The sequence below is a fragment of the Sus scrofa genome, chromosome 16 (genome assembly GCF_054392235.1).
Source record: "Sus scrofa isolate SSC_HxYL_T2T_F1_AM1 chromosome 16, Sscrofa_HxYL_maternal_Yorkshire_Landrace_v2.0, whole genome shotgun sequence".
Classification (NCBI taxonomy): domain Eukaryota; kingdom Metazoa; phylum Chordata; class Mammalia; order Artiodactyla; family Suidae; genus Sus; species Sus scrofa.
Genome location: NC_139398.1, coordinates 49,430,695 through 49,457,010, shown reverse-complemented (window position 1 = coordinate 49,457,010; position 26,316 = coordinate 49,430,695). Strand labels below are relative to the sequence as shown.

The 26,316-nt window shown below is 39.9% G+C and overlaps 1 protein-coding gene across 3 annotated transcripts in view; it reads right to left on the bottom strand.

Moving 5' to 3' along the window:
- Positions 1-26,316, bottom strand: part of RAB3C (RAB3C, member RAS oncogene family) — a 317,768-nt gene that overhangs the window by 264,931 nt on the left and 26,521 nt on the right. The window lies entirely within an intron of this gene.

Genomic DNA, 26,316 nt, shown 5'->3' with positions numbered 1-26,316 from the left:
CTGGGAGCCTTTGTCCTTACACCTCTACAGTCTCATCTGATGTTGGCACTGGGCAGGATGCCCTCCTGGGGAAACCCACATTCTAGAAGTATCAAAGGCTGTTTAAAAAAAAAAAGTTACAAGCCTATTTTTGCCAGGGTCCTCATGCCTATGGCAGTATCACTTCCTCGAAAACCAAATAGGCTTCTAAACGTTTTGAATCCAGTCAAGCCCAAGGTTCTTTCTTCGACACACTTCTCAGGAATGCTTTATTATGATTTTTTTTTTTTGCCACCTTAGGAATAATACACTCTTTATAGCTTGATCAGGAAACTAACCACTTCTGAAACATTTTAAAATAGGAACATGCATCCTAAATTCCAAATGGTGATGCAAAAATTAACATCTCAAAGTTTGCACATTTTTAAGATCAAGACTGCATGTAAAATAAATGTGTGGGGCTTGTTCAGAAATTGCTGGAATACAGTACGATGAGGATATCAGTGCTTTTCATCTGCCTGGGGTTCTGAGAATACTAGATGCTGACACTGAGGTGAAAGTTAATCAGTACACAATCCCATCATCTCTTGTTATATCCAGATAGGTTCCGCTTCCCCTTAGTGACATTTTTTTCTGAGGCATACTTGCACTATAATTGGCAGGGCTCATTCTTATATTTTCTCAGATAAAAGTGAGGACATGGGAAAGTTTGATAGATAGGACAGCGTAGAAGCAGCCCTCCAGCTCTCCATCCCGTTGTACCACTGCCCACCAAGCACAGCTGCTCCAGCGGCCCATCCCTGAACCCTCACCCACCCCTGGCTCTATTCACTCAAGGGTCAACTCATGTCCTGCTCACACAATTAACCTTGCTCTGATAAAAATCTAACAAAGCACACTTGATTCTCTTATATGAAGTTGATTACAGGTATTAACAGCTAGACTTCAGGGGAGATCAAAAGCAACAAAAGCAATTTACTTACATGACTCCGGGATGCTTGGTCTGATAGGATAAACCACAATCCTAGGAAAGACCTAACAAAAAGATTTATTTCCTGGTTCCTAAAATCTCAGTGCAAAAATATGAACAATGTAACTCAATTAAAATTATTTTTATTTTTGGGACGCTGCCCTGTTACCGATTAGAAAGTTAGTAAAAATTACAACGTTACACCTGATTCCTAGTTCACAGCAAAATAACTACTGTTCTCATTTGCTAATGGTAAGTACAGCTAGCATCCGATAGAAGAGGGCACTGTCTCTGACAACACCATTCCTGAAATACATCTGATATTTTATTGTTCTTCCATTTCAGGAATTCTTATATCATGCTAATGAGAGTATTTTTAGAGTCATATATTTCAGCTGCATCTTATATACCACCTGAAACAGGGCAGCTTTAAATAATAAAGCACTGAGCATCATAGTAATTATTATTTATAATTACTTCCTCACTGTAGGTTGGCTCATAAATTTTAATGGCGCTCTTTCCGCAATGGTGATTGTCAACCTTCCTGGCATTTGTGGGATAAATGTTTATCCAAACAGAAATAATGCGGTTGGGCAATTTCATAGTCAGCCTGAATCCTTCCTTCCTCACTCTCCCTAGAGGTTATTTTAAATGCGTAGCGTTGGAGTGGAGGGAGGTGATGGTTATCCTACTTTGGAAGTTCTGAGGTCTGCACACTGACTACCGATATTCACCTTCCTGGCAGAGATGTAGGCTGGTGCAAAACAGCTCCTGGGCAGACAGGAGCTGGAAGCTGATTTCTTTCTAAGAGTCAGGAAAGAGCTTGACTCCAACAAAGGAATCGGAACAAGCTTCTCTCTTTTCCCTCCTCTGGATTCATTGTTAGCCAGAAAGGGGGTTAGGAGAAATCAGCTCCACTGTTCAAAGACTATAGGAACCGAATGTATCTTTGCAAAAAGAATTCACAGCATGAAGGGATTTTTTACACTGTACCTATGCGGATAGTAGATTCCATTTATGCCTTGAACTTCTCTATTACCTTTCAAATTCATTGATTAATTGCCAGAATCTGGGGACACAGAGATTGGAAAGGTCAGGAATCCTTGATGTTCAAACACTGAAGGGGGAGGAAGAGGAAACACCTTTACAATTACAAAGTAGATCTTTGAGAAAATGGGATTTTATTCCACCCAAATGAAATTAATATATATGTGTTTAAAAAGACACTGCTGAATCCTCCAAAAGCAGAGCCTGAGAGAACTTGGAGCAGGTGGTTTATTTGGGAAGTGATCTTGGGAAACAAGAGTGAAGTACTAGGGAGAACGATACAGGAAAGGAGAAAAAAATGATGTAAAGATATATTTATCGGGGTCATTGGGATGAGTATGGGGCTTTCCATACTGCTATAATCTTCTGAAAAGCATAGAGAACGTTTACCAGAATTGTCCATCTAAAAGACAACAGGCTGGAGGGATTCATCCCCTGGCTCTGGTCTCTATTAACTAAGGGTTATTGAGGCTGGAAGGTGATTTATAGCCCTGCACTTCCTGGTTGTGCTTGTAAGCATGGACCTAGAAAGTAGTGCCATAAGAGAGACCCCAGGAGAGAAAGCTAAAGGCAAGCATGATACATTTGAGGTGGACCACCGAGCATGCACAGATCTGCCCCCTACACCTGAAAAGCACAAGCAGGCCAAGGAGATGCGTGGGGGCCTAGGAACATCTGATGGTTACATCTTCTGAATAAGGAAAAATCATTTGAGAATGATGATGTCAACTGCAAGGAAACCTAATAGTGTTTCCTACTCCTTCTTTTAAAGGTATACACACATCTGATGCCGCAGGTAACATGCGTTATCTGTTACCTGCTATTTTCCATTCTGAACTTCAAGTGGATTCTAATACTGTTGTCCTGTAGGTCTTTAGTCTTTGCTGAAGTTTCCATTATACTTAAAGCCTTACACATCTGCTTGGGTTGTAAAATGGATAATTTCAAAAGAAGGACATATTTACTATTTCATAATGGTTTTGACATTAGTATGGCTTGTATTTTAAAACACTCATTTTAAAGGAAATGAGTGATAAACACGGCCCCATAAAAATAAAAGGAAAAAAAGTTGGCCCAAAATATGCCATAAACAAAATTCAAGGCAAACAATTAGAGGGGAAAAAACGTATAATAAGAAAAACAAGCTTATTTTCAGGAAAAAAAAAAGTGTCACAAATCGGTAACAACAAAGATATGTAACTGAAAAGTTAGTAACTTATGTTAGAAAAAAATGCAAGTGGCAAATAAACATTTGAAAAAAGGCACTTCAAGCTACGAAAGTGAAAATACAATAAATGTAAAATTGGCAGTCAAAAGAATGATCATGCTCTCTACTGCAGGTTCCGTGAAATGGGCATCTCGTGCCCAGTTGCTGAGAGTGTGGAACTGGGGCATCTCTGTTACATCAACTTGGTGACATACACCTAAAACCAAACAATTCTATTTCCTAGGATTTATCCACCCACATAAAGAGGTACATTTGGTAAAGGGCTATCAATGCAAATTCTCATTATTTACAATGGCAAAAAGAAAAATCAAGGGGAAAAAAAAAGAAAGCTAGGGATAAAGGAGAAGTTAAATTTTTCCCTATGCTGCCACTTAAAATTAAGCTTTCAGAGTATATTTAAGTATTTTAGCAAAGGTTCATAACATAGAAGTGAAAACACAGTTGGCAATATAGCATGATTTTGTTTTTTAAATATGGAACAGACAGAGAGAAAAAAATGGAAAGTTATACACCAAACTATTAATAGCAATCTTTGGGTAGTAACATTTCCTGAGATTTCCTCCTAGTTTTCTATATTTGCATATTTTCTACAGTGCCCATTTGTACTTTTAAAATACTAATAAAAACTAATTATTTTTCAAAAATCTACTTCAGCATTAAAATTATTTATGACTAAGCCTTGAGAGGGTGGCTCCAACTACTTTTTCCTGTCTTCCCTCCTTTTCTATTAGAAATTTATCTTCTAAAGGAATATATTAATAGTATATTCAAAATTGAAAGCTACTCTAACTCTACATGTATTTTTCTTCTGTTAAATCTTTTTACAAGAAAATTCTAAAAAGAATTTGGAGGCATCAAGGAGAGGGACCCCAGATTTTGCATATCTAGCATCAGGATATACAAGGATAATGAATTACCTAGTTATTTAGGGAGAATGACAACAGGAGAGAGAGAAGAAGAAGAGAAGAGTACAAATGAGGAGACAGAAAAGCAGGTACAGAATTACAGAATGTAGCTTGGAGGTTCAGCATTGGTTTGGTTTGGTTTTCCTTCTTGAGTCATAAAAATTGGAAAGACTATTAAAAGATTATTAAATGTTTTGGTTTGCCAAATATGACACCTCTGTGTATAAGAAAACATCAAGGTGGGGCACTGAAGAAAAAATTTAAAATCCACTCCAACTAGAATGGAAAAATGGAAGAATTATTATTTGCATAAAAGAAATTAAGTGATAATGCCTTCTCCACATGCCCAAGGTCCTTCTATGGGCACTCTCTAATAACTGTAAATTTGACAAGAAAAGTAACCTGATGTATCACCAAAAGTTTCTTTCCTAATCGTATTTCTGATTTCCATAGGCCCTTTGTCATATTTTCCAACACTTTAAGGTGGTATATTCAATATACGAAAGCTCTACAAAGGCATAAAATTTAAAACAGCATGTATTGGAGCACCCATTGTGGCTCAGTAGTAACGAATCTGACTAGTATCCTTGAGGATGCAGGTTTCATCCCTGGCCTTGCTCAGTGGGTTAAGGATCTGGCATTGCCATGAGCTGTGGTGTAGGTCACAGATGCAGCTCAGATCTGGCATTGCTGTGGCTGTGGTGTAGGTGAGCAGCTACAGCTTTGATTTGACCTCTAGCCTGGGAACTTCCACATGCAATGGGTGTGGCCCTTAAAGGCAAAAAACTGAATAAAAAAATTTTTTTAAATACATAAAACAGCACTTGCAACATTTTGACAAAAATAAGAAGGTTGAAATTCTCACATGCCCTTTTTTGGGGTGATCTGTCACTGCCTTCTTCTTTTTTTTTTTTTTTTGTCTTTTATCCTTTTTAAGGCTGCTCCAGTGGCATATGCAGGTTTCCAGGCTAGGGGTCCAATCGGAGCTACATCTGCTGGCCTACACCACAGCCACAGCTACGCCAGACCCACCCACGTCTGCGACCTACACCACAGCTCCCGGCAACACTGGATCCTTAACCCACTGAGCGAGGCCAGGGATCAAACCCGCAACCTCATGGTTCTGAGTTGGATTCATTTCTGCTGTGCCATGATGGGAACTCCTGTCACTGCCTTCTTATGGCAGCAGTGCTCCCTGGGAATTGCAAGGAGACAACTCCAAGGATTTTGAGTCACCATTTATGGATGTAGCATTTGTCATCCTGGTCTGGCACATCTTTTCCCCTCTTTGTTTGATCTTGCCTCACTAGAGACAGCTGACAAAACAATCCTAACAGGCTATAGGCTGGAGGAAGCATTTGCTGAGTGTGGAGTCCAAATAACAGATGGGAGATGAGGAGTCAAATCGTAAAACTCGAGAGCCTGAGTATAGGCAGATGAATAAGATGAGGCAAGAGGAAAGAAAGGATCAAGAGTATGAAAGCAAAGTGATGGCTAATCAAGACAAACGCACACAAGGACAAATGTCCAAAGATGGGACCCAAAGTCTGCTTGCCCAGAATCCCAACTATATACAGACACCTCAGGGGCAGAAGTGCAGGTTCTAAAAGGATTGTGATATTAGGAAAAGAGATGTAGGCAAGAACCCACCTACAAGAGAACTGGAGTGGAGGATAAAGGAGTGCAGAAATTTCCAGTTTCTAGGAAATCAAAATCCCAGGAAGATGAAGGAAACGATCTATTTGGAACTGAGCAGGTGAATTAGTATGCTTGGATTTTATATATTGCTTTCATCCATGAAGTATTGGTCTCAAAGTATGGGTGGAGCCAAAATGATAGATAATTACTTTGGCTGTCCCAAGCCTGCAGGTTTGAAAGCTATGGGAGCAATAAGTGTGATAGATAATTAACATAATGCTATATTCTCTGTGGTCCTCTCTCTAACTTCTTTTTCTGACATTTTCTTTTTATCTATTCAGAAACTTCCAATGTCTTCTTTTAACCCATTCCCCAAATGCAACTATAAATTAGATAATCAGATTTAAATAACATGATGACATACATGTAACACAGGTCCCTTCCTGCTATTTCCTGCTATTCACATTATGAAATCCCATGAAATCCGCCAGCTAGTGAACTGCATGCTCCTGAGTTCCCTTTAGTGGTGCTGTAAACACAGAGTGCCTTCTGAATTGTAACAGAAGGGTTATTTCATTTTCCAGTCTACGTCGGAAAGGAAGCAAAAGCTAGGGGAAAATCAGTCAAGAGATACAGTATGCTCTTGAGTGCAGCCTCAGGGCATGGGGGAGGAAGTCAGAGAGGATCTGAGGATGCGCAAATCCTGGTCTGACAGGTGCTTGTACCAGCCAGGACATGCGAGGTTTTCAGGTCCAGAGGCAAACAGTCTGATTTTAATTCCTAGGACGACAATTCTGTGTCTGGATAAAACCCATCCAAGTCTGTGAAACCATTCCTGTAATGGCAGAGATCTACTCCTCATGCCAACTGACACGACTTAAAAAATCTTCTCCTAGAGACAGGAACAGCTTTATATGCCATAAATTCATTACTCTGCTTTCTTTAAACTACTGCACCCAGATGAAGATGTATTCGTTTGGAAAGCTTCTGTTAAGGATGGACTGCAAAGGCCCATGTAACAGATCTCATGTTTGACAAAACAAGATATTCTTCCTTACGTACTTGACCATAAACTTGTCACTCGGCCATTTGAGTACCACTCTTCCTCCTTTGTCCTCGGGAAACTAGAGAGGACTGGATCACTGGTACACACACATCAGTATTTGAGCATTGTGTCTCCAGATATCTCATCCATTCAATTCAAACTGAACACAGAGACAAGAAACTTCCTTGTCACCTCTTCCACTCTTCTTACATCAAACATCCCCTTCCTGTGGGTACCTAACTCAACTTGAATTCAATTCAACAATGCACTTTTACTAAAGTGTTGCTCTTTTGCATAAATGCTGTCCTTTCCTATCTCTATCCATGATATTGTAATTTTATCATAAGTCTTGATCTTAAATGACTTTTCCTTCTGCAGTAAGGATCTGCAATCTCCAATATTTGTCACCAGGTTCAAATTTCTTCCCACTGCCCTGGAGAAGAAGTCTAAACATGGATGAATCCAGGTTTTGTGAGGTCTGGGGTTCATGTATTTGCGGGTCCCCTAGCACCTTACAGAATGTCCAGTGTTCCTCAGTGGTGATTGGTAGGGCATTCTGACTTGGGTATCTTATATCAACAGGAGAAAAATCTCAAAATGACTAAACACAACTTTCTGAGATTGGATGTTGAGCTTTTTACTGAGTCTAAGCCACAAATAGTAAAGAGAACTACGTTTTTATTGAGTCTTACTACCTGCAAGGTGCTATGTTAAGTGATGTACACATTTATTATTATTCATAAGCATATTATGAGGTAGATATTCTATTTGTGCCCATTTTACAGATGAAATAAAAGGCCAAGAGAGGTTAGGAAGCCACGATTCAGGATTTGAACTCAGGCAGTTTGCCCTCAGGGCCTGTGTCCCTAACGAAGTGGCTTCCCTGCCTCCTGAGAAGCAGAGGCTCTTGCAGGTGATCTGCTATCTCTGTGTAGTATTTCCTCCAGCTTTTAAAAGGTGAAAATAAATACCCTTCAACTTGGATGACAGAAAAAATGGAAAGGAAGAATGGTGATGATTATGAGGATTAGAATTAGATGGATTAAAATTTAGGAGTGCAACCAAATTTCTATAGAGTAAATGAGCATGATCAGGTCTCTGCTATGTAAACATCATTCATGTACTCAGCATACCCTGTTGTCTTCCGTGGGCCAGCCAGCATGGGCGCCAAGACTCCTGAGTTGAATAATACATGGTCTATGACCATTATGAGCTTCACATAGCAGCTCATAATTTAGTGGAAGAAAGTAAAAAACTCAATGACACATCGTTCATGTAAACAATAGTTAATAATATGACTTTTAATCAGATATGGCAAGTCTTTTGCTCTCATCTTGATTTGCTCCCCCCTCTCTATGTGGAAAGAGTGTCTATCAAATGTTTTTTCCTGGCACAACTGAATCTTCACCACACAAATACATAAATTAAAGGAGTAGGGTCCTGGCAGGTCCCCATGTGGGTGAGATGTCCTGAGCCTCTCCTCTCCTCTCCATTTTCCTTCTCATCCCCCAGTTTTAAGAGCCCCTCGGCTCTTTCAATAAGAGCTGCCATTTGCAGGGGCCATGGCTCCTCTTGGAAGCAACCGTGCTGATAAATGCAAGGCCCCTGCTTCATAAGGCCTTTTGTGCTTATGTTCATACATGTTTTTCTCTCATATTCTGAGATTAGCCCAAATGCAAACCTGAGATCCTCCCAAGTTTAGGATAGCCTTAATGTTGTTTATGTTGTCTGAGGCATCGTCAACCAGGCTGGACAAAAAGATCTCCGATGATCTTGCTTTTCACCAGTTGCCTCTGTCCTTCCCTCTCTGCTTTTAGTCTTTGGTAGCTATGTTACTACGAACTCAGTGTAGAATTTTACTCTCAAATCCTGACCTACAAACTTTGTTACAGCATTTGTAGAAGCAAGCCACAGTGCAAAGTAGAAAAACACCTTCAATTCTCACTATCGCATTTCCAAATTATTATAAAATTTGTGAAGAATTAAACAGTAGAGATGATATCTAACCTTGTCTTGACCCAGAGGTTAACTGCTTTGCAATATTTAAAGGGAAAAAATGTCTGTACTTTTTCTTAAAAGAGGAGGACAGATTGATTAAAATAAAATGAAGTTATTTATATCAGCATATCATTCCCTTTAATTATCCTAGAGGGTCAACGATGTCCTTAAGAGTCGAGGTCAGCCTTTTACTCAGGTGGAATGAGCTGAAGAATCCGGGGAAGGCAGCCCCACCATGACACCCACTGCTGCAAGCTCCTTCATTTCTTTAACAAGCTACTTCCCTTAGGATATTTGAGATGTTAGTCTATCAATCATGCATAACTTAGTCTGAATTAACATTTGGCCTCTAATGAACTTCAAAAGATTAGGATTCCAGAATCCAAGAGGAAGTTGCTTTCACAAGAAATGTTCCCTCTGAGAATTCTGCCAGGAAATCAAACGGCCTCTCTACTCAGTCACCCAGTTTGTAAACTACATAAGGACTGGGAGAGGATCTGCCATACTTGTCACTGCCTCCCACCCCAGAAAACAAGGAAATTGATGCTCTAGGGAGCCTGATTTGAGCAGGACCTACTTTCCAGTCCTGCATGTTTGCTATTGCCATAATACCTAGGTATAAAAGGCACACGTTTGCACTTTCATTTACTGATTCTTTTATTTAGGTACTACTGAAAGGCAATAACTTTCCTCTGGTTCAGCCTCTATTTGCAAAGTCTTGCACTCTTTGCTACGAGCCTCAAACCTAGCTTCCAAGAAAGCCATCTGCTGTCAGAAGATCTCTTTTTACCTGCCAGCATATGGGAATAGAAAGCAGTATCTCTCTATAAAGATGTGCCCTTTCAGATATATGTCAGCAGTGGTATAATCATCTGCTAATATTAATAATTCACTTGAAGCCTAGAGCAGCTATCCTCAAAATATGGTCTGGGCCTCCCCAAACCCTTGCAGAAGGTCTTTCTCTCATTTTTTTTTTGGGGGGGGGGTGCTGCAGGTACAGCATATGGAAGTTCCCAGGCTAGGGGTCGAATAGGAGCTGAAGTTGCCAGCCTAAGCCACAGCCATAGCAATATGGGATCCAAACCACATCTGTGACCTATACCACAGCTTGCAGCCATGCTGGATCCTTAACCCACTGAGAAAGGCCAAAGATCAAACCTGTATCCTCATGGATACTAGTTGGTTTTGTTACTGTTGAGACACAATGAACTCCCAAAATTACTTTAAAATAATACTAAGTTATTATTTTCCTTTTTCATTCTCATTCTCTCCCAAGTGTGTATCAGGACTTTCTAGGGTTACAGGTTACATGACATTATACAGCAATAGATTAAATGAGAAAGCAGATATGAGAACCCAGCTGTCCCCTATAAAGCCAGACATTAAAGAGATTTGCAAAAACATAAAGTAGTATCATTCTTCTCACTACTTTTTTGTTTTAAAAATGTAGTTGTTCTCATTAAAAGTATGCAACTTATTTATATGCAATGTATTTATTATTATTTTAAATATATTAGTATTTTTTTCAGTTTTAATTTCTAATACAGTAAATATCAATAGATGTAACTCACAAGCTCTTTGGGGCCCTCGGTAATTTTTAAGGGTATAAATAGGCCCCCCAGTTATGAGAACACCAGATGAGGCACATTACACATGTTATGTTATTCTTCAAAACAACCTTATACGGCAAATTTTCTTATTCTTAGTTTATAGAAAATAAACTAAGACTTAACAGAGTTACATAATTTGTCCAAAATCAAACCATCAGACACCAAAACTCATTATTTCTCCTCATGCTATCTCTCTTGCTGCTCTTATTAAAGCTGGCCTACAAAAGAAAAAAAGAAAAAATTAAAAAGGAGTTTTCATGTGGTAGAGCAAGTTAAGGATCTTACAATGCCAGTGCAGTGGGTCACTGCTGTGGCATGGGTTTGATCCCTGGCCTAGGAATTTCCATATACTGCAGGTACAACCAAAAAGAAAAATTTAAGCTGGCCTCTTGTTGGACTTACATGTAAGACTGAATATACAAATGGACAATGGACAGACCATATATAAAAATAAAGCTCTCACCCACAGCCTGCAGCAACCTGCTCAGGAAATCACCCTTTTCTCCAATAAAAAACCCAGGCCGTCAGCTTGCTGTAAGTCAGATTTGCAGGAAGCCAAATTGCTATCTCTAGGGACAATCCAGGAAGCTAAATAATAATTTCTCTAAACAACTGGTCCCAAAGGGTCAGGACTGCACTAATAACTGACAGCTTCTTCAAATTTTTGTCCCCCACTGTCAACTTAAGACCAACCAGAGAAAGTAAGCTATGCACCCCTAACCACTCAGAAAGGATGCCCAGCTTCTAATGACCTCATCTACAACTTCCCCTGCCAACAGCCTTCAGTTACTCAGGATCTTACCTGAAGTCTTCCCTTTTCTACACTAGAAACTGTTCCTGTGCCTCTGCCTGCCTTTCAGTCTCTGCCAAATACAAGTGATGGCGACTGTCTCCCCTGCTGTATCAGCATAAATAGCCTCTGCTTTTCTCATTTGTTTCTGTGCCATTATTCTGTAAGTCGCCCGGAAGACAGGGAGCTTAAAAACCCTTGGCTTCCCCCAACCTCCAGAGTCTAGCACTTCGTACAGCATGGAACAATTACTCATAAACATTTGGTCTTTTAAGACAAAACCATGCTGGGGTTTGTTTAACTAAATCCGGGCGACTGCCTGGTTATCTGGCTGTTCTCTCCACACTGCTAGATCAGTAAGGTTATACCACACAAACCCCAGCATCACTGACTCCCAGACATTTGGGCTTCTGAGATCTAGATAATATTATTAATTACGAAAAATTTCAACCTACAATGGAACTGAAAGGCATAATACAAAAAGTTTTACGCATGTGTCCTCTGGAAAACAAAACTTAAGGACTGAGAGACAGATTTATGGTAAATGCCTGGTTCACAGAAAAATGGTAATACTGTAATTTTCTTAAATGATAAAGAACTGGTCAAAGGTTACCTAATATCAACCCCTGGGAAATTTTGCTTATGGTTTCCAGAGGCATGAACAAGAAATGACCCAGGGAGGGCTAGTCTCACAAAATAGGCTGATTGGAGCTTTGGCTATATGATTGGACTGACTTTGTCTGCTCAAGGAATTTTCAAAGCTAGTCTTCATTGGTTTTTTATTTCAACAGACTCTAACTGAACCCTCCCCTTGTGATGCTCCCTGCCTACAAATACAGCCTTCCCCAGACCCTCCAAGGAGGCTTTGACTTGCAATGTGAGTTTACACGTTCTGAAGTTTAATTCCTCTGCTACTCCCGAATAAACTCACCTGCTGAACAATGTTGATTTTGCCTCAGTTCACCTCTTTATTTAGGCCAACATAATATATAAATACAAATGAGTAACTGACAGAGAACTGTTATATTTTTCCCAAGAAAAGTGAAGAAAAAAAATCTACCATCTACCAGATTACCAAAATACCAGGAAGGGATCGATTAAAATAAACAATATTATTTTAATGTGAAATGCTTTTTAAAACAATTAGTCCTGAGAAAATGCGTCGCCTTGCTTTTCTTTCATGGCACACCTATGGGAGCCCAGGGCAGGTCAGGGGTCAGCGTTTGGGAATCTAGCTCTTGCCGCACAGCATGTGCTCAGCCTTGTGGAGCAGAAAGCTGACTGAATTCCCATACTTGTGCAGCACGCAGGCTTTCCTGGGTTCTCTGTGACCAAACCACTCACCTTAGTGGCTTTTGTTGCCAAAGTTTTCAGACTATTTGTTTTCCCTTTCCAGAGGCACTGGAGTACCCCAGAGAGGATTAGATTAAACACCTGCCTTCAATGGTAGTTTTATCTTCTTTGTAGCCATTCACCCAGATTTTGGTGAAAATTAACTTATTGCCTTATTAAGCAGACATTAATGGCCATATTTGTGTTCAAAGTGCCAACTCATTAGCAATATCTTGAGTGTTTGATAGAATTATCCAACTAATGCCCAGTGAAACAGGGAGGACCATGTGGTCAGCCAAAGCAAAATAAACAATAGCTATGAAATGTACCATATTATTCAAATTATCAGGCACATGAATATATGAAGAGCATGCCATATAATACCTATGATTCAAATTCTCTAAAATGCATATTTGGCCTGAATGGCTTATTTGATCATTGAAAGGTTTTACATATAATCCAGCATGACCTTCTTCATTGTGCTGGATACATGCCTTTGCCTTTCCAGATCCTCTCTTTATCTAATTCCATCTGGCTCTGTGCTCCAGGAGGCTAGCTTCTGAGAATTGCTTAAACAGAGCTCCTGTTATAATTATCCAGGAGAGGTAGACTTAGCCAGTGAGGGGCACAGGCAAAAGGTCAGGGGGCAGGAGGAATGGACATCTGGGCATTTCTTCCCTTGGCCCCTTTCCTGTCAGACCACTGACTGGCAGAAGCCTTGGTCTTTCAGAAAAACACAGGCCCTCTCCCAGAGCTATGGCTACAGCTCTCTCCTGGTCCCCACTCCCTTCAGCCCAAGAAGGGCTGGCAATAGCTGTGAGGTCTGCGGCATCCCTTACTGCTTCCCCAAACCCTGCACATACCTTTGAAAAATTATTCGACTTCCCTAAATCCCCCAGTGTATTTCTCCCCCAACCCCTGTTGATACTTTCATCCACTTCAATTATTTTTTCTTTTAATTTTTTAAAAATATAGTTGATTTTAAATGATCTGTCAATTTCTGCTGTACAGAAAAGTGCCCCAGTCATAGATATACAGGGAGATATAGATATATATATAGATGTATAATATACATCTATATGTAGAGATTATATAGAGCCACCTATAGTCATAGATATAGACATCTCTGTAGATAGATACATGAGTAGATATGAGAAAAATATATACATACATTCTTTTTCTCATATTATCTTCCATCATGGTCGATCACAAGTGAATGGATATAGTTCCCTGTGCTATAAAGCAGGACCTCACTTCAATTATTAATTTTCTCTCTCCCTTGTACTTTTACGTCATACCCCATGGTTTTGTACATGATGCTTTTATTCTAGGATTAAGTTGTTTTCAGAGGTTGTAAACATCTTGAAGGTGGAAACCTTGCTTTTCATTTCTTCATATCCCTCACTGGGTTGGGTAAAGTGATTTCTGTCAACTGATACTAATTGCTATTTCTTTTATCCTGTGAGTTGAATTGTCACAGTAGCAATATATAAGATTTAAACCCAAATAGCCTTGCTTTAGCAAAATTAGTGTTTTGAGAGCAAAAGCAGGAGGGGGAAAAGAAAATTCATGACACTGAAAGTAAGTACTATCTAGCTTGAGAAATGCTGTGCTTTTTCCTTAAGTCTGACTTGAAAAATGAACACAACTAATTAAATGTCTCATTTGTACCCAGATTTAAGCTGTGTTTATATAACGCCAGAACAACTGGTCAGTTCAGTGTCACTTTAAACAAATCAATAGAGAAATAACAGTGAATGACTTGGCGACACAGACACAGGCCATGTCTTAGATCAGATGCTGCCACCATCCCTTAGCAATATCCTGAGGAAATTATATCCCAGGATTTTAACAGCAGTTCTCCATGGATCTAATGATTTATAATTGTTTTGTTACAGGGCAGGACATAAATTTTATGAGCACTTAATAAACAGGCTTATAGGCTTGCTTTCCCTGTGCAGTTCATGGCTTTATCTAAATGTGCAGATGGCTCCAAAACACCAAGAAACACCTCAACAACACCACTGACTGCACCCGAGCAGATTAACGTAGATCAGTAGCTGTGGAACCCAGGTGTCTAGAAGATGTTTCATCTTGTCAATATGTCCGTGTATTTCATTACCAAGTCAGGACATCAAAATGAAGTTCTTCATATAAATGTCTGCCTACACTAGAACTGGTGATTTATGACCCCAAAAGTATACAAGCAGTTCCAGAAACCACGAAGTTAGGTAGATAAGGTCAATGTTGGTAAAATGAACAAGACTGAGAAAGAAAAATGACTTATTTACTGAGCATGTACTATGTGTCAGGCACTATGCTAGGAACTTTCTAAACGTATTTTTATTTAATCTTGCAAAGAAATTAGAAGCAAAGTATTATTAGTATCCTCCATTTACAGATGGAAAAACTAAGGCACAGACATTAATTAATTTGCCCAAGGTTACATACCTATAAGTCCTAGAACCAAGATTTAAACCCAAACAGCCTTGCTTTAGATTCCATTTTTAACCACAAAACTCACTATGTAATACTGCTGTCATCGGGTAATTTAAATCCAAGTTAGTCTAGAATAGGCCTAAGATCAAACTAACACCAATGTGTTCAGGCAGATTTAATACTTTAGTTGTTAAACTTAGCAAAGAGAACAGTACACTAGGAAAAGGAAGTTTCTGTGAGGGCAAATTAGACTTTCTAGCACCTTTACGTCAAAGCTTGTATATTTTAATACAAAGATTATCTTATTCTCACTCTGAGCCACTTTGCTGGCACGTTAGCTAAGCACAGAGAACTTACTGTACAAAACAATATAACACAAGTAAAAACTTAGAATGAGAGAGGAAAGCAGCTAGAAACATGAAGGGGGACAGGGTGATGTTAAAGAAAGAAAAGAAATCTATAAATAGATATAGGACTACAGAAAATACCTTCTGGTGACTACAGAGTGGAGCGGTCATCCCCAAGGGACTGACACAGGTAATCCTGAAAATTAAGTTCAAGACAAGCTCACTTATCTTTCATGTTCTTAGTATTGTGTCTTCCTAAGGTAAGCAAATTTGCCACACACGTTAGAAAGATTTGCATTAAAACATGTCATTTGTTTGAGATTTGGGCAATGTAAACATTCAATGATCTGGAACCACACGTATGCAGAATCGCCACGCTCTGCTACCAACGGTGGTATTCCCACTGTTAGAAGTCCCTATAGGAACTAGGATGACGGGAGAATCGTGAAAGCTATAATTTGGATGGAATATACTGTCATGCTATATTTCTGGAAAAAAATTTCCTCCATTGATTGTTGGTTACTTCCTGAATTATTTGTTTTAAGCAGAGAGAAAGCTCAAAGTTACTCTAAAAGCCGTAGAAAGAGTTCTGTGGCTAGGAGGAAGTTATTTAACCTGAGTCTTGGTTTCCTGATACCTTTAAAGAGGCTATATAAATAATGATATTACATCATTTCAAGGTTGCAGTGAGTATTGAACACAAAATGTGCATAGTGGCTGGTCTTTGGGTGGCAATTCCTCAAAGTAGCACTTCTAGAGAAAGGAAGTTAAGAGAAAAGGCCCCAAGACTAAAGGGCTCACACTCAGATCAGCTACCTATGCGTTAGCTATGTGACCCTGGGCAAGTTATTCACAAGTGCTGTGCCTCAGTTTCCTTATCTGCGAACTGAAGATAAGAAGTGTATCTACCTCATAGGTTTTTGATGAGGATTAGAAGACTTAATAATTTTCGTTAACAACTGGCACATTAGCAATCACTCAATGTCAGTTTTATTTTTGTTTTGTTGAGACCATCCCCTTCCTTTTCAAGATCAGATAATTGATGCCTACAGAGATTAAGACATTTGCCCCAGGAATCCAGTCTCCTGCCCCAGTGCCTGCTCCTATCTCTCCCACAGTCTCAACACGCCTTTGCCTGCACACTCACACTCTGCATTTCTCTTCTGAACTCATTTGTAACTGCCTCTTCATAGCCACGTGTCTTCAGGCTCTTCAGACAGGCAGGTAAATTTTCTGCAAATGCAGAGGTGAATTGCCATGAAGCTGATTGAGGAATAAACTTTAGGTTCCTTCAAGGGGGGTCCAGAAATGTATTCAGCTGCTTCAGGCTACTTTTGCAAAAGTAAGGTATTTTAATATCTCATTCCATAAAGGCAGTTGCCAAACTGTGAAAGCTTCAGGCTTTAATAATCTAGATCCACGCTTGCTCAAATGGAGGCCAAATGGGAGGAGGGTCAGGATTTGAAAAACAAACAGTTGACAATAATGCTCTATATAAAGCTATGGTGGGGGAAAAAAATCAGAAAACAAAAACTCATTTTTTAAAAACTTTCACTTTTTTGAGAGAGAGAAGGTTCATCCCATTCCTCAATAGCTGGCTAACTGTCCTCTGTGTTTCAGCTCAGTTATCTCACATAAACCTGCCTTGATCACTACACAAAAATATTCTTTCTCTCTTCTGATACTGTTTTGCATTTATCAGACTGTTCTGATTATTTCTCCATAGCACTATCACAATTCTATGTTTTTGGGTCATTCACTTTGAATCACAAATTCCTTCACTGTGTCTGGCACATGGTAAAAACTCAATAAATGCTGATTAAGTGAGTGAATGAATGAATGAATAATTCCTTCTCATTTTTCAGTTCTTGGTTTAGACACAGATGTTCTCAGAAGGCTTTCCCAGAGTCCTCAAGACTGAGTTAGGCCTCCTTCTTGTGTGTCCTGTGCTCTTGCCTCTTGGGAATTTATCACCACAGGTGTATTCTCCCTTCCTCAGCTGGCCCGCATCCAGATGGTTGGCTCCCAATGGCCAACCTTGTGCACCCTTCACTATTGTATTCCCAGTACCTAGGACAGTGCCAGGCACATAGGAAGCACCCAACAAATATGTGGCTTGATTAGATTACTGATTGGGTAGAAAGGTCTGAAGGTTGGTATACTATTTAGAAAAGAAGAAAACTTACATTTATTGTAAGTTTTGTACCTAGTACTGAATTGGGTATAAGTACTTATTATAGCAAATACTTAGCAGCTAAAGGGTAGGTGTTGTTTTCTTTTGTTTCATAAATAGGTAAATCAAAGCTCAGGGAAGCCAGAGCTTGAGGCCAAGTAGCTAGGGAGATCCAGGTCAGTTTTTGAACCCCGATGGTCAGACCCAAGTCCCTGCCTGCACTGCTGGGGCCACTCTACCTCTTGCTGGCACACACTTATTAATCCATGGGATGATCCTTTCTTCCATGTTTATTTTCCTGGTAAGCTCTCTTAGGCCAGGAACAAGGTCTGAACCATCCTTTGTATTTCGTCAATGCTGAGAAGAATGGTTTAAACACAGTGGGGATGCTGCTTCGGGCTGCCTAACAGAGAGAAAGTTTTCATGCATCTTGACATTTCACGCAGAGTATCAGCTTCCTCGGGACTGAAACTAAATCTTGCCTTTCTCAATCCCCCAGGAAAAGCAGATGCTAAGTTAAAAGAAATGCAGTGGAAGGAAAAGAGCATGCAAATGACAGCACCGGGAATGGTCTTGATCAGATCAGATCCCATGATGGTCTTGGCAGCTGTCACCAGCTTCCATGGCTCTTTCAGGAACCTGCCTGGACAGAACATGTTGGTTTCTTAGCCACAGGCTTGAGGGTTTGAACACCATCCTGAAGTCAGTGGGCAGGGTGACTAGGCTAAGTGAGCACTGAATGCAAAGATTACAGACAGAGCTATTTCCCAGCAGGTATTCATTCCACTGACTCAGATGCTTCCTTCCACACACTCTTCTTTCTATGCAAGCTCCCCAGTGGTAGAAAAAGACATTCCAGAAACATTCAGGTAGTGAGTGGAATGTGCCCCAATTCCTCCTACTGTGCAGGTGTACGTGTTTTAAACACAAAACATATACTTTACAACCTGCTCATGCTGTCAGATAGTGAGTTTTAAGCAAAACAACTGATTCCTTTCTGTAACTATAAGTAATTTCTTGAAACAGGTGAGAAGGGGATATGGAAAGATATCGAGCAATGACTTAGCGTGGAAAAGGTACCTGTTAGGGATTAAGATACGTAGATTACAGATCAGATCCCATGATGGTCTCCCACAGATCACTTGGCCTCCCTAGACCTCATTTATATGCATGGTCAAGTGCATGTGCTTTGGAGTCAATGCCCTTGTTGGAATCCTGCTTCTGACATATATATTAGCTATGACCTTAGGCAAACCCTTTCATCTTTCTGATTCAGTCTCCTCATCTATAAAATGGGAATAATAATACAACCTTCTTTCATATTGTGTCAAAAAATAAATGCTAAAATGCATATAAATATAAAGTGCTAACTTGAGGGTCAACACTGGGTTCAATAACTGATGCTATTCTCATCAGCTGTATCATAAAATGTGGACCTGGGTCAGAAAATCTGAAAGATCTTTTCCTGACTCAATGTTCTGGTCTCCAAATAGTGAGACCCAGAAATGCCCTGAGCTTGGGATGAGAGTGGTTGAAATCACAAGCATTTGTCAGAATGGAGTCAATGACACAAGCCGCCCCTGGGGCTCTAAGAACCTGCCTTCGGTATTAAGCAGACCTTTTACTTTCTGTATTCAGACAGTTTGACAACTGGGGCCTTGCAGATCCTTGGAGGGACTGCTCCACCAGAGTTAGTCAATTCTTTTCTTTTTTAATTTTTAATTTTTTTCCGCTGTACAGCATGACAAAGTTACACATACATGTATACATACTTTTTCCTCCCATTGTTGTGTTGTGATGTAAGTATCTAGACATAGCTCTCAATGATACACAGCAGGATCTCATGATTTTCTTTTCTGTGGAAATATTCATTTGTGCTATATATTAGATTCCAGTTATAAGTGGTATCATATGGTATTTGTCTTTCTCTTTCTGACTCCAAGAGAATAGATTTGTGGTTGCCCAGGGGAAGAAGGAGGGAGCGGGAGGGATCAGGAGCTGGGGTTAGCAGATGCAAACTATTGCTCTTGGAATGAATTTACAGTGAGATCCTGCTGTGTATCAGGACTTTCTGACTTACTTCACTCAGAATGAGAGTCTCTAGTTCCATCCATGGTGCTGCAAATGGCATTATGTCATTCTTTTTTATGGCTGAGTAGTATTCCATTGTGTATATATACCACATCTTCCTAATCCAATAGTCTGTTGATGGACATTTGGGTTGTTTCCATGTCTTGGCTATTGTGAACAGTACTGCAATGAACATGAAGGTGCATGTGTCTTTTTTAAGGAAAGTTTTGTCTAGATATATGCCCAAGAGTGGGACTGCTGGGTCATATGGTAGTTCTATGAATAGATTTTTAAGGTACTTCCACACAGTTCTACACCGTTCTCCAAGGAAGATATACAGATGGCCAGCAACCACATGAAAAAAATGTTCAACATCCCTGATTATTAGAGAAATGCCAATCAAACTACCATGAGATACCACCTCACACCAGTCAGAATGGCCATCATTAATAAGTGCACAAATAACAAGTGCTGGAGGGGTTGTGGAGAAAAGGGAACCCTCCTGCAATGTTGGTGGGAATGTAAGCTGGCACAACCACTACGGAGAACAGTATAGAGGTACTTTAGAGTTAGTCAATTCTTAGAGACAGTAAATAACTCACTGGCACTCTCTTTTCAAATGCAAACCAACCAATACAGAGCTCACAGCCACCCCTCTTCTTGGGCCACTATCCCTCTGCTCTAGCCACCTCAGGGCCTGGCACCTGACAACTTAGGGAAGCCTCTGTGCCTCAAGACCTGCTGAAGTTATTCAAACTAGCCAATCCTAAACCTGCTTACCTTGCCTGGCCCATTCCTTACTCAGAAACCACAATAGAGGCTCTGGTCCCTCTCCCCTCCTTCTGTTTTCTGACCCACCCAGGTGAGTCTCCTCATTCCCAGGGCACCCTTATTCCCAGCCCACGTGTCCTGCTCTTGGAACCTGTAAGCATAACAAACAGTTATTTCAATGGCAGTTGTCTCCTCATCACACTTAAATAACAATAAAACCTCTATTTAAAAATACTGTGTCCCTCCAGGACTTGGCTGGGGAAGCAGAGCTTGTATCCTCTTAGTTTACTCATTCATCTCCTGCATTAGAAGGTGCAATAGCTACTGCCTGCATATATGGTTTTTGTATAGGAATCAGAACCTCCTTTGTTTGTGAGTGGACCAGCAGCACATGCTTGACTCATAGACGGCACCTTTGTGAAAAGGAAAAGGTATCCCTTCCTGGAACCAAGTGCAGCTCAGCAAGTGGCACTCTGGCTGGAGAGTGGCCCCACTTAACTTCTGGCTGGTGCCCTTGTCCAGTACACGACATGTGCATCTGTGCATGACAGCCCCGACCTCTGAACACAATGAGGATGTGTTTCCTATTAACTCAGCCAAGCTGGAACTCAGAAATGAAGAAGGAAGAGGGGGGTTGGAAAGAAGGAAGGAGAGACACTACAAGGGGTGGTGAAGGATGGAGGTAGGGAAAAGAGAATGTAAAAATGCTAAAATGCTAATTCTAATTCTTAAGGAAACAGTAACCCTTCTGTCTGCTTGTCCCCCTGCCTGTTTTAAATCTATATTCTCTAATTAAGCTGGAATTTTTTCAAGCTAAGTCTTTCATTAGTTAAGTCAACCTTACTTTTTGGACTTGAAGGATGTAGACTCAACAGAAAAAGAGAGATCCATAAGCTTTCTTTAAGCAAAGAAAGTTGCCATTTATTCAAGGGTACCACACAGTCAAACCTGGCTCCCACACAGTCTATTTTCAGTAATAACCAGCACTCTTTACGTTGCAGATTTCTATAAACCCAAAGTTCTTTGGGTAGTAATCTAGACACTGAAAATAAACAGAAATATTCTTAGTCATGGATGCTGTATTATTTTTTGAATCTTCTCACTGAGAAGAAATCCACTCTACATAGCCTTTCCCAAGGCCAACTACTTTTTAAATTAGATGCAAAATATTATAGACCTCAGTGGTGAAATACTTTTCTATAATTAAAGTGAAAAACTACACCAAATTTTTCTCCAATATATTCTTAATAGCATTAAATAAGACATACAAAAGAACCAGCTCTAATACTTGAAATCTTTAAAATTTTGAAAAGTTTTGACTTGAGAATCATAAAAATGATCACGAAATAAAATTGCAGGAAGCAGTTTTAATACAGTGAAGGATAGAGGGATTTAGAAATGTACTGTGACATAAAATTCATATTTTATGGCAAGACAACAAAAAATTTTGCCATAAAAATTCTTCTATGCCTTTTGGCCTCCCCTCTCACCCTCCCCACCATGCACAGTACATCTCTATTATGCATCCACCAAACCTCCCCCAGTGGCAGAAATACCTGCTTAACCATAAAGAGAACTATTCTCCCAGCATCAACAAGACAACTCCTTAAAATACAACATTCCTTCTTGATCTTCTAAGGGTCACATGGCCTATCAGCATGACTTAGTCCTGGATTACATAAACTGTCAATAATAGGACATTTGATGTACAGCCCTCTGCCTCAAAAAGCTTATATAATGCACCTTGATTTCTAACCAGTAGAACAGTTCTCAGAGCTTTCTGAGGTGCTTTTCCTGGGTTATAACCCTCCATTTTGGCTCAGATAAAACCTCCCAATTCTTTCTCAAATCAATGGATCAATGTGTCATTGACAATACAAAAGAAATATATGATTTTTAACTAAATGAACGATTATATTTCTCTAAACAAATTTATTCCAGGGCAATAATGAACTTCCATAGAGAGAAGGTGTTAACATCTCCAGAAAGAAATATTGATGCTTCTAGTAGCTGTTAAAGTGCTTTCTTGGAATGTGGACCGTTAAATATCCAGTAATCCAGTACAGTTCATGCAAAAAAGCAACTCATCAAGCAGGAAAGCAGGGGAGTCTCCCCCTCCCCCACACACACATTCTTTCTTCCTGACATTTTAGAAATACTGCTGGAAACCTGTCTTCAAATTTGATGTCCATATGCCTGATGAAAACACTGGAAACCAGGTGTGATATTTATCACAACCATCATAGCACAGCACTTACCTTGAGTGTGAACTTGAGTAGTAGACATCAGACTGGTGTAGCTAGCGGGAGCCTTGGATTCTAGACTCTGCTTTGGCACTAACTGTAAAGTGAGGTCAATTTACTTAATCTCTCTATATCATCATTTTCTGACCTTGAAACAGTTCTATTAATGTGCAGTTTAAAATAGAGAGATCAGAATCCATGATGATTTTCATTACTACTTAACAATTTTGCTTCTCTTCCTTTGAAATATATAATAGAATGTGATATTGTGATAGAACAAGAAATACATATTTGGTCTTTCCCTCCATCCTTGAGCAGAGCTTCTTAGAATTTCCTGAGTGACAGAGGCGAAATCCTCTTTCAGTGATACCAGAGTTTACACTAATGAGGTAACTCTTGGTGCGCCCCTAGACAGCTTCAGAATGGAGGCTGATTGTCACAGAACAAACCAAGATCAAAAGGTTGGAACATTCAGCCCCATCCCCCTGACCTCTGGGAGGGGAGACTAGCTGAAGGCTGAGTTAATCATCAATGCACAAGGATTTAATTAATCATGCCTGCATAATGGGAGCTCCATAAAATCCTGAAGGATGAGATTTGGAGAATTTCCAGTTGACAAATATATCAAGGTGAATACATCAAGGTTAGAAGCACAGGTGGCCCAGATGTCTAGTGTCTGAAGTGGGACTGGGTGTGTGGGGGGTGCTGAGAGAGAGGGATGGGTTTGTGGAGCTGACACCTTTACCTGGGGGACCTGTGTTAACCCTGGGAAGTGTTAGTATAAGCACTGTATTTAATTACAGGACACCTGTTGGTGTCTACATAGAAATGAAGAACTACTTGGACTAGAAAACCCACAAATTTGGTGTCAGAAATGCTGTATGTAGAAACAGATCATACTATAGGCTAAGATAATTGTGTCACCTTAATGAATGACTTACACATTCACATAGGTGCCTAAAATACTATATGCTGGGGAAAAAAAAAGTTCATTGCTTGGTTGTTAAAAATACAAGATGGCAAACCATCAGTGCAGGATAGAGTCCCAAATAAATAATTTGTTTACGTCATCAAAAACAAGAGCTATATTCAACTAAATATTTTCTAGTGTTCCATTATAGCACAAAGAAGGAATCCCTAGAATTATTGTAGGAATGCCTAGATGTAGGCTTACCACCCAGTCACTCCTTATCATCTCTTCCTCTGCATGATGCAATTCACTGAGATGGTCAAACTTTCAAAAACATCTTCTTCAACAGCCCAGGATACATTATCTAAGATTACCATCTTCACAAAACACCACTGCATTCAAGAAGACTTCTTAATTAGGGCAGAATGGAGAAGAAGAACAAGAGGAACAAGCCAAAGCATTAAAATCTAATAGACCGGGCCTGGAACCAGCCTCTCATCATGTATGATCTTGGACAAGCTATTTAAGTTGCCCCATCTTCAGGTTTCTTGGATAAAATAGGAATAATATTAAGTACAAAGTTAGGTTGTTATAGGGATTAGAGGTAGAGCATAGATAATGCCTGGCACAGGTATATGTTCAGTAAATGCTAGCTATGCATCATATTTACACAACTTGGTGTTTGCTTACAGAAGTCTATGTAGTTACCCCAGGAGTATTCATTTCGTTTTTCCACAAGACTATAAATTCAATGAGCACAAAATCTTTGTAAAATACTTCTTTTGAAAGATTCAAACCTAGTAGACCAGTTGGTATATGGTAGGATACAATCCATTTAACACCTCAGGAATCACAGGTGAGTTAAGAGTCCTCAATGTTCCTAAGAGGAAGAAATAAGACTGTTTGATTGCAAAGGAAGCAGTGGCCCTCAGACTACTGCTGTGACCAAGGAGAACACTAGGGGAAGGGCTCCCGAGGGGCTGACCCCTGAATGGAGTGTGGGTGTCCAAAGAGTGAGAGAAAGCATCCCTGGAATGAGGTCCCAGACTGGACTGCGGTTTCATGAGTTGGCAGTTTGGGAAAATGGTGGGCTATGGAAGATGAGCGACAAATCTGAACAGATCTCTATGCCAGAGGCCTCCAAGTGAAGTTATGGGACCTGAGGAAGCATGGGTGGTGTCAGAGTAGAAGCAGCTCATAGATCTAAGGTGGGCTTTGTGTGGCTGAGAGAAGAGCATCTTTCCTGCCGAAGTAAGACCTGGACAGAAAACTAAACTTAAGTGTCCAAGAAGGGGAAAGGAAGCAGCTCTGGCTGGGTAGAAGCATCAAGGGTTTAAAAAAAATATTTTTGTAAGTATGAGAATATAAGTCTCAAAGAAAGTATATTATTTGAAGTATATCACTTTTACATTAAGGACAGATGATTGTGTACCCCTAAACAACACTTCTGGCCAAAACCTACATTGAGAAATTGCTAGAGATTACAGGACTGAATTTATACACCATGTTGTTGTTTTACCTAAATGATCACAACAGCCATCTTTAAATAACCCTAAGGTATAGAGCAGAGAGGGAAACCAGAAGCTGTCAGCCAGAGCAATGGCACTTCTGTGATAACAGCAGAACGAACATGGTCATAGATTTGAGCAATATGAGACTGCCAACTTAATTAAATTTTTAATTTATCAAAGCCCCTTGAGAGTTAAGGGACCTTTCTTAAGGCTGAACGTGAAAGTTATCTCCATATGACAACTGGTTGCTTAAAACTAAAAAGGAAGAGAAAGTGAAGCAATCAACATAGCTTTCTCTGTCTCCACAAACAGGGCTGTGTATTTCTAAATTATCAAAAGAGGAAACCCTTCACAACACAAATGGCTTTAGAGACCAGAAAAATAGCAAAGGGGGCCAGGCCTACTTTTCTATGTTATTGCCTGAGTTCTGATAAAACTTGGAAGACTCCAGAATTAAAATAAGTAAAATAGTAACAATCTATTGTAAGCTGCCTAGTAGAACATGTATCTGCATATCTTTAAGTATTACTCCTAAGGGCTTTAAGTATTTAAAGGACATCCAATATATTTGTACGAATATCTTTTTTTTTTTTTTTTTTTTTTTGTCTTTTTGCCATTTCTCGGGCCGCTCCCGCGGCATATGGAGGTTCCCAGGCTAGGGGTCGAATCGGAGCTGTAGCTGCCAGCCTACACCAGAGCCACAGAAACGCAGGATCCGAGCCGCATCTGCAACCTACACCACAGCTCATGGCAACACTGGATCATTAACCCACTGAGCAAGGGCAGGGATCGAACCCGCAACCTCATGGTTCCTAGTCGGATTCGTTAACCACTGCGCCATGACGGGAACTCCTTGTACAAATATCTTAATAGAGGACTCTTATTAAAAAAAAAAAAAAGTTTAAATGCTTTACCCTGCAATTTGTCTTTCTTTAAACTTCCCATATTTGAGGAGGCAGACTTATCGTCAGTTCTACAGATAGACCCTGGCACCAGTACCAAAGGAGTAGATCTTGAAATTGTCTCAGAAGAAAGTAGAACCCTCACCTCTTGGGAGCTCAAATCAGTTTGAGCGGCAGAGGTACAGCAGAACAGGAAAAGAGGGCCAAGGTTAATTGTAAGAATGTTCTACCTTTGTACCTATATATTATGTGATGTACATAAAAATGTTTGCATAATTCTCTCTTGGTAAAACCAGGTTTTTTTTGGTTACTTCATCTCTTATGTTACCTTGAATCTGCTACCCGCATACATTTTTTTCTTCTGTTTCTCACTTGCTATTCTCCTAAATTTACCCAACTATCTAGTTA